Source organism: Terrapene carolina, unplaced genomic scaffold, assembly GCF_002925995.2.
Source record: "Terrapene carolina triunguis isolate 2854851 unplaced genomic scaffold, T_m_triunguis-2.0 Scaffold67, whole genome shotgun sequence".
NCBI lineage: Eukaryota > Metazoa > Chordata > Testudines > Emydidae > Terrapene > Terrapene triunguis.
In genome coordinates, this window is record NW_020664418.1 from 23,286,319 (window position 1) to 23,296,752 (window position 10,434).

Consider the following 10,434-nt stretch of genomic DNA (forward strand, 5'->3'; position numbering starts at 1 on the left):
GACAGTGTGTGACTTGGCCAGAGGGCCGAGAGAGAGAGTGTGCTGGGGCACACACTCAGCCAAGGGAGGGGTGTTTGTGAGAGTTGAGTGTGCCCTGTTACACTATGTGGGGATTTGGGACTGACCCTTGAAACAAGGCGAGAATGGAAGCATTGGTAAGGCTGCTTGCCCAGCATCAGCACAGCTCTATTGAAACCCAGAGGGCACTAGTTGAAGCGCAGCATGAAGTGCAGCGGGCTGCTCAACAACAGCAGGCTGCACTCCTGGAGGTGCTTCAGCTCAAGCAACACCAGGAGCAGCAATTCCAGGAGGCATTGTTGCAGCGACTAACTAGCTCAGGCTCCTCAAACCAGTTGAACTCTGGGTCTGGGATACCACTGGCCAAAGTGGGGCCACATCATGATCCAGAGGCCTGCTTAGTCACCTTTGAGCAGGTAAGCACAACTGCTACTTGGGATAAAGACAGCTGGGCCACTCACCTGGCCCCGGTCCTGTCCGGGGAAGCTCAGGTGGCTTACTGGGCTCTAGAAGACGAAGTGGTGAGATACTTGACCACCTGGGTCCCCGGAAACCTACTGGTGAAGGTTCTGCTCAGAGCTTTTTGCCTCAGGGGCTTGCCCCTGGGCCATAGCCCTATGCCTTGAAACTGGGCCACCCGATAGCTATGCCCTGCGGTCCGCACGACTGTGGAGCTCATAGATGCGATAGTCTTGGAGCTGTACCGAGACATATTGCCAATGTAAATTCAAACTTGGACTTGGTGGCATAAGCCCTGACTTACTTGCTCACTACCTGGTCTGACAAAAATACCCCGCCAAGGTCTGACAACTGGCAGGCCCAGGGTTCAGAGGACCCTAGCCATTGTCAAAGGGGGCACCCAAGAGACCCAAATTGACCCAGGAGGAAAGTCCCTCTGGATTCAGGCCTGGAGTACTGCTCATGATTAGAGCTCCGTATCTATCATGATTAGGCCTCCATGACTTCTGCAGAGGTCAGGGTGGCTGACCCCACAGCCGCCTAAGCAGCTGGCTCCAGGGCCAGCTGCTCAGGTGGCTACCAGGACAGCCACACCAGCTGATGCTGGAATGGCCCCGGGGACAACCATAGTAGCTGCTGCTCCAGTGGCCCCCAGCAGCAGTCCCTGGCCAGAGCAGCTGTGGTCCATGGCCCTGGGCAGCTGGTGCCACTAGCCCCAAGCGGTCCCCCCAAGCAGGGCCCCCCAGTTCCCTTCCCTCAGCAGTTGCCCCCCGACCCTCCAGCACCCCCCCCACCCCCAGATTTAATCACAGGTATTTTTAGTAAAAGTCATGGACAGGTCACAGGCCGTGAATTATTGTTTATTGCCCATGACCTGTCCATGACTTAATTACTAAAAATACCGGTTACTAAATTGTAGCCTTAGTCTTGATGGATGCCTGCCCTCCCATCCCAGAGCTGCACCCCAGAAGCCCCGAAGAGAAGGGGTCAGCCAGACCCTATTAGAGTTCTGTTGGTATGCTTTTGCTGTGGGAGGCCAGGACACTTCAGCTGGTCCTGTCCCATCATGGAATGTGATTTTCTTTGACTGGGGGGTCACAGAAACATGTAGCAGCTCTGAGCCCAGGCTCACCCAGCAGTATAAGGCCTATGTAACCCAAGTCACCAGCAGAGGGTGTACCATGCCCAGCTGGTAGACTCAGGGTACTCCCAAACCCTGGTTTGAGAGTCCCCGCTCAGCCTTAGCAACCTCCTATATGACTGTCCCTTCAAGGTGACATATGTGCATGGGGATGTCCACTCCTACCCCACAGCTTGGGTACAACTGAAGGTGGGTGAGCATGAAGCGAAAATTCATGTTGGCATGACAGAACACCTTCCCTGGAAGGTTATAATTGGGAGAAACTGGCAACAGTTCCCCCTCTTGCTCCTCCCCCAATCAGGTCCACCTACTCCAGCTGAAACAATACCCCAACAGCTAGATACGATATTTCTAGTACTAAAATCTGACCTTTTGGAGGAATCTGCCCAAATCCAGAGGATTAGTAAATTTCGAAGGCAACACTGAGAAGGGAGGGCCTGGTTACAGACCCATTTGGCCAGGGAGACCGAACTAGGGGAACTATCTCAGCAGATGGATGACGCCCAATCAGAAGTGGGAGAAGTTCCTTCAGATCTGGGGACCCTCTCCCGGAGGTTCATCCTCCTGACATAGACTTAGCCCATTTAATCCAGATCTATGATCACATATGTGGGCCCACCTTGAGTGAGTCATATGCCTGGACAGCAGTGATGGAAAGGCTACCCAGGAGGCCCAAGCTGCCCAATTTCCCCATTTTCAACTAAAGAATGATATGCTCTATCAAGTTGACCTTGATACAAGGACTTCAACAGAATTATCAAGGATTTTCCCTAATTTACTGTGAAGAGGAAAGGCCCCTTTTCAGAATGAAACCAGCCTGCAGTTTTGAGAGTGGAGTGGAAAGGTCTGAAAAAATTAATTTGCCTTCACAATTTCATTGTTTTGCACATCTGTAACATTTCTAAGCTGCAGGTAGATGCCCAGCTAGAGACATGCAGCACAGGATTTGTACTCTGAGATATGTGCCATTGAAGCTGTACATTTCAAGGGTTGTCTATCATCCAGAGAAGCACAATATCTTCTAGAGAAGATCTGGAGGGTGGGGGCTAACCTGGATAGGCTGAGGGCAGCAGTGCTGGGAAGGGATACAAAAAAGGAAAGGGATATGAGAAGCTGCAGATGGATTCTGTCCTTTACAGGAGTTGCTTTCTTTAGCCCTATATCCGAGATCTGCGAAACTCTTGCCCTGTTTCATTATCCTGTTTGCTGCCTCTGCCAGACTGAGATGAGGCATGACTAACTATCACAATCCACTTGCTGCCCACATACAGACACCATAGATATCACTAGAAAGAAAACACAGGGCCCAGGCTTCCAGAAACCAGTTGAAATAGAGGAGAATTTCTGTTATCTGGAATTATTAGTACTCAGATTTTCACCATTTGTGGACCAGCTATGGATGGCAACATAGACACAAACACTAATTTGCGGGGCAGCCATTCAGTTTGACAAAGCTTTCCTCAACCATCTGGGTTTTATGGTAATCTCACACAACAAGCTGCCAACCTGTCGTGACTATGGCCTACACACATAAAGACCTCATATTAGTCATCAATACACCACCTACCTGTAGTACCATGGCTAGAACTCAGGACCATTAGCACCCCAAAGACAGGCCTTTGTCAGCGAAGCTAAAGCAAAATCTTGACAGCACCAGTTCCTTTCAGATCACCCTCTACAGAGATACAGGGCTCCCCGATCAAGAAACAGGAGCAAAGTTACTCTTTAGCCACTAGTGCAGCTTCATGACTGCATTAGCCTCCACTCTGCTTGTTCCCTGAACTCCCCTCTGAGGGACAGGGGGGAAATCTGTGATTATACACATATCAGCCTACCCCAATCCCACCACCATCCCTTTCTGCAGTAGCTAGGAAAATGGCCCCATGCAGCTGGATGCACATTCCTGGCATGGGATCCCAATAAACTCTCTCCCCTGTACCTCAGAACCAGTGCAGTTCTACTGTGGGCACAGCTCTTCATGCCTGTAGAAGAGGGGGCTTTATCCCTTCAAAGCATTTAACAATCATTAGATGAGACTGATTAAACAATCATATAGGATCTTCTTGGGAATTGTAAGAGTATTCTCAGGGATGGGGAGCAGAACATTTTCAAAAAGGCTTTTTGGATTTCTATGAAGTTATTTCATATCAGAAATACTACTTATTTCACTTTGAAACTTTTTTCACCATCAGCATTACTGATGTGTGTCCTTCTTCCTTGTATGATAATGCAAGCATCTAACAAACTATCAGTAATTAATGTAAATGACCTCTTAGACAGTATCAGCATATATAACAATTACTACCTTTTGATGGGAAGCTTTTCATCTTTGTTCTGCATAATCTGGATATATTATAAGCACAACAGTTATGAAGAATGAGTTTTGAACAGTCTTCCTTTTCCCCCATATAAAAGCATTTTTCTTTTCTAGTCCATCTTTTCTCTTCAAGCTTAGTCTCTGTGACCGTCTCTCAGACTGCTGCTAAAAAGAGAGCTATCTATGTAACTGGAGAGGGAAGTCAAGTGCTTTTAGAGGAGAAAAAGAATATTTGCATTTTAAACTATACTTTTCACAGCTAATGTCAACATGTCACTAGAGTAGGGTTAGAAGGCTTATACATTAGCAGCATCACTCAACATTTTTCTCTGTACTTTATTTTTCTATTACATTTAAAGACAATGAGAATCTCAAATCCCTGTGCAAACTTTTAATAATATGTAAGAAAGATTCTTAGTCCACAGCAGCAAAGAAATACAGAGTAAAATTCTGAGCTCATCTTTGTGCTTATTTCTAGTGGTATCATTCTCTAACAGGACCTCAGAATACCTAGTAATCTTTCATACTGGGTCACAATTATTATGTAGACATAATGAGAATTTGAGTTTTGTAAATGTGCATTCTGTTTACTTTTACACTGTGATTTCTTTATTTCTGTTTAAAATATTCCTATAAAACACAAGTAAACAACTCATATGCACACATACTTATGCAGCTGTGAAACCTATATTATTAGCCTATTAATTTGCATTAACTCATAATTCATTTCAGGAGCTACTGAAATTTAATGTAGTATTAAAATAGGTGCATTTTATTTTGGTATTACTTAAAACATCTGAAAAAAATGTATGTACATAGAGGCATTTACGTATAATGAGCTTGATCTAGAAGAAAAGTTGTACATCTTCATGGACCATATTAGCCCCAGGAGGCTATGGGCAGTGGCAGCTCACTGGGAAGACCTGCCCTGAAGGGAGGCCAAGAAAGCACGCATGGAAAAGGTGAAGCTCTGCAGTAAGATGCTGTAGAGTTGCTTGTGGCAGGATAGCCAATGTATAGTAAATGAGTTCCCCTTGCCGAAGTTTTTTTGGTAGGATGACCGAGCATACAAGAGAGTGTGTAATAAACTTCTTCCTTGGGGCGGAGGCCGACTTAAATAAAAATCTTCAAAAAGGAGGGCATAAATTGAGACCTGTAAAATTAAAAACTACTGTGTAGATAAATATTTAACTAATTTTGCTACTAAATATCCTGCATTAAGAATTTAGCCAGTTATGGACTCAAGGACCATTTAAGAGTAAGGTCCAAGATTCCCTTTCACCTCCAGTTCCACTATTCCAGCAAGTGACCAAGAATTTAAATTAATTGATTTAGTTTAATTGAAATCGCAGGATATCCTGAAAGTTACAAATCCAGGATCTATTACACCACAAAGTGTGGAGAGAGTAAGTGAGCTCCAAAGTCAAGGACCTCTCAAAAGGAAACACTTTGTCATCAGCAAGTCATTACCAGGTAGCTGTTAACTCAACTACTATGGCTAGTCACAACAGCAGCATCACAAACAGAAGAAGAGTTCTAGCCTGAACAAAACCATTTAGGGCTTTATAGATCGAACCCAGCTTTGTAACTGCAGTAGCTTAACGTGGAGGTGGCAAGAGTCTAGTGTCACAAGATCAGTGTCTGCCATTCTTCTCAGACGAGAAACTAATCTTCTGCTAGCTGAAGTTGGAAGAAGACATATTGACACTTATCTGCAAGTCCAGGAGCACTAATGAGTCCAGAAGACCCCCTTCCCCGAAAGTGCAGAATTTGTTATGCTATCTGGAAATCAGGCTGACCACAGATCATAACATCTTCAAAGCAAAATGCAAGAGCCATCTCTTTTCAAAAGGCTTCCCTAAAATACGTACATGTGTGAGCTACACTTCACTGAAGAGCATTCAGAAATACTCCAATACTTTATCAATATACATTCATGGAAAAAAAACAAAAAGCTCACTCATTTCCAATATCCCTTTCAACATCACATACTCAAGTCTATTAAAACCACAAAGATATTAAATTTGCTGAAGCTATATTTCCACAATCAGAAGATCTAATACTCCAGACAAGAACCAAATAGTATAACAGTACCGCTTGATTAAAATAGAAGTTATCTGCTCTCTTTCTATATTAGATGTTATGTACACATTTTAAAAATATTTCTTTTCTCTAGAACTACATAGTATTCATACACTCTGGACACTATTAAGTAACTTCTGTTGAAATCATATGCTTTTCTTATCTTCCCAACTCTAAATATGAAAATGCAATCCTAAAACATCTTGCATTTCTGCCTGTTTGGAAATATGATAATAATCATGTAGATGTATGTGTGCCAATATTAATTTGCCTCCACTTCCACACATGTCTAATCTTTTGGGAGACAATGATAAAATTTGACATTTTAATTTGTAATACTTATGATTTATCAAAAAATCAAATGTAATTGTTGATCACTGTATGAGCAACATCCGTGCTGCTAAAACCCTCCAGCACAGGGTTTGGCTTGTACCATCCCTAAGTTTTAATATAATAACCTGTTGAATTTTGACAAATATGTCAAATCTATTAAACCAAAAAAGAACAAACCTTAACCATCCTCCTCGTTGATAGCATGGGTTCTCAGAAACTTCAGCTAGGATAAATGCAATGGATATATATACTTACATTGAACTCACAGAAATCAATGCTATCAAGACTTTTGCTTCTATGTATTCTCCCTTTTATTCTTCTTAAAGAAGGTTTTCCTTGACTCACACTACACGTAGCACCATTCGGATTTTCAGATGATGGCGTTACCCTGCCAAATAAAAACAATTATGTATAAGATTTTCAGAAATCTTAAACACTTGTTTAAATTAAGACATGTAAATCTAAACAAGTGATGAGTCTTACTAGAAAACCAAGTTTTCACCCAATAAGCACCACACACATTGTCAATCCTAAACAATAATTAAAGCTTGTAGATGCTAACATAATGGGTGCTATAGAAATACTTATAATAAATAGAATAATACCTTTTATTAAACGCTGTCAGAAGAATGAAATGGATCTTAATAGAATTTCTTTTTCTGACAATTTTGAGGAAAATTCAGCCCTCTGATACAGGATCATGGCTCCCAGTGACTTTGACAGATTACCATCCATAAGTGTGCATGCCATTGGCTTTCTAACGTTTTCCATTTTGTGAATTTTAATGACTATGCCACTACTAATGGAATTTGAAATTAATGGTATCTATTAGATTATAAAGATAATAGATTAGGGAAATACACTTGAGCTACACTTACAAAGTCAATTAACATGCAGGTAATCTAAACTGAATCTGCAACTGCAGTACAGTACTATGAATAAGTAATTCACATTTCAAGTTACCTGTTGGGAGCTGTTAATGACTTTAAACTAACCTGCTTAACAGTTAACCAAATGTGTTAAATCCAGTGTGAGGTCAAATTTTGAAATGTGAGGTAAGCCACTAGTCAACCTGACAAAGTTTTGGAAAAGGAAGTTAAAAGACATAATCAGAAATGGACCAAAAAGGAAGAGAGCACTTTAATAACTAGGATAATCAGCAACAAGGTGAGTTAGGTAATATCTTTTATTGAACCAACCTTTGTTGGTGAAAGAGAGAACCTTTTGAGGTACACAGAGCTCTTCAGTCTACAACATTAAAAACACTTAACATGAACATTCATATGTCTAAAAATGTTTTTCCAATTATAGTTATAAATGGCACCTAAGATTAATATAGCTGAAAAAATTTTCAGAGTTACTTTTTGCATTTGACAGCACTTTGGGTAGCCAGTTTGTTGTTTTCCCTGTACAGTCAGTTATTAAGATCGCTGTTCAGAAAAGCACTTAAGTGTTTGCTTAACTTTTAGTTTATTTGTTTGGAGTTAGTGTATTTATCATGTGCTTAAGTGCTCTGCTCATGAGTGGAATTGGGGGGAAAAGGTGGGAGTTCTTTTTCAAGCTCCGCACATGCGAATCATGAAAATGAGATGCTGCTCACAGTAGATTGTGCTGGTGTTCAAAATAAGATTGGCTCCATTGGACTTCTTGAGCTTGGCTCCCCCTCAGTGGGGAAAAAATATGCCCATGGCTCTGCTTGGCTCCTGGTGCTGATCTTCTTCTTCTTGATTAGGGGGTAAAAAATCCAAACTCCTGCTTAGGACAGAGAGGCATTTGTTTTGTGGGGAGGGAGAGGAAATAATTGCAAACAAAGAAACTGATACGTGAACAGAGATCCTTTAAATTTTCATATACGTTACATCATAAAAAAAAACAGTTGTAAATATTGCTGCGTTATGTGTAGTTGTTTGTTACATAGGATTTATTACATACAGTGTATTGTTATTGCCCTTGAAAATATAATTTTTATTTTATTTTTTTTAGTATTGTTAGTTGGAAGAGACTGCAGAGCCAAGCTGGAGGCACGTGTGTTTTAGATGAGTTTAGACATTTCTTCCTCAGGCTAAAATAGTTGTAATTTGTTATTGTAAGGGTAGCTAATAAATTTTCATGTTCACCTTGAGAGAAGTCAATTTAATGCTGAATACTTTTGTCTTAATTCCCTCTTTCCTTATATCATGTTAAAATATTTTAAGTGGGTGATGTGCACTAATTTGAGATCTAGCTTATATTTTAAAAGCACCTATGCTAGGCCCCTTTGCTATACATTTAAATTACTATAAATACTAATTTTTTTTAATCCACTGGCTGCAGTACTGCATCATACTGAGCATTTCCTCTGTATTTTTAAAAAGCATTCAACCTCAATAAAAGACCGCATATAAAAATAACAAATTGGTTCAATCAAGGTCTTTTTTTTTTTTTTTTTTTAATCGAGTGTTAAAAAAGGATGTGTTGGCAGGGGCTTTCTGGGACATTTGGAAGCCCCTTGTTAAAATTCTTTTGACTGAAAGGGAGGAGCATAATTTGCTGACTTTGATGGAATCCATTGCCCACTGCATAATGCTAAAGAATCCATGACAGAGATTCCTTAACTCTGGAGTTTACAAAAATGAATCTGAACAGTCAGTTTTTACCTCTGGAGATCTCAGATTGTGCCAAGTATTGTTAAAAAGAATCTCTAGGAGAGGATGCCCCTAATCCTTTATAAAACCTCTCATTTCACCCCCTCCCTCTACAGAAAACAAAATAATATTTAATCAAGTAATTAAAAAGCCACTCTCCAGTTAGCGGTGGAAAGGGGGAAGCTTTGCATGGTGTGCAGCAGTGGGGAAGGGAAGGCAGGCTAAGCCATTAATTTCTGCAGAATTTAAGTTATCACTTTTAAAATATGTCTTTGCATTTATGGTTGACAAGATGACCTTGTAAGTATGAAACAAATGTAAATCAGTCCGGTGTTGTCTTACTGAGTCTATAGCAGACAGTTCCATTGCCTTTGCTACTGCTTATAACTTTACTAAGCAGAAACAATAACAGAGTGAATTGTCCATTTCACTGCTGCTATTCAGAATTCTGTGTGCGGCAGTGAAAATCTCGAGAATCAAGTCAGTTCAATATTGTTGCAGTAGCAGAGGCATCCACTAGCATTAGTCACAAGGAAGGAGGACTCAAAAAATGGAGGCTGTAAAGTTGGAGGAAAGAAGCAGATATTCAAAAAACATGAGTCTGGCTTCCCAAAATCATGATATTTTTTTTAAAAAATGTTGAGTACTTTTTATTTGCCTTCTGACTTTTGAGTCTTTAGAGTGCACTTGCTTACGTTTTCAAGCTTTCCTTTGCATTCATGAGGGCTAGAAATGTACTTTAAAAAAAAAAAAAAAAAAAAAAGGGAACACAGACTCTCATTCAATCTTATGATTCCAGCAACTGGCACTTTGACAATTGTAAAAAGTCACAAGAGTCACAATAAAATCATGAGACCTAGCAACCCTGGATACCTCTTTCCTTCTTCCACCTTGTCACAGACAGGAGGCTCTGGCGAAGGAGAAGAAACAGAAAATTCCCAGCAGATAAGGGGATTGAGGTTCCACTTTTCCCCATATATCTACTAATCATAGATTTAAACAGAAGATGGATTACTAAAATGGGGGGTTTGGAGGGCCAGTCAGCCTAGTGGTTGGAGCACTTGGCTTTCAGCCCTCTTCTTGGTTGAGGAGCCTTAGTCTTCAAGGTAGGGGAGGGGGAGGAAAACCCAGGCCCTTCCTCTCCAACAGCTCCCAGTCCAGGACCTGGCGGTGTGCATCAACCCCTGAACAAGGGGAGCCCTCCCAGTAGGAAGTCTAAAACCACTGCCCTGGACTACTTCCTCTTTTCAGTTTGGGGAATGGCCTTTCTAGTCCAGTTCACTGGGGGGCTTGCCTCCCATAGTGCCCTCTCATGGATCTTGGGTGGTATCCTGGCACAGTCCCAGGCTTCTTTGGACAGGGCAGCCAGCGGCGGCTCCAGGCACCAGCACTCCAAGCGCGTGCCTGGGGCGGCAAGCTGTGGGGGGCGGCCTGCCAGTCTCTGCAAGGGCAGCAGTCAG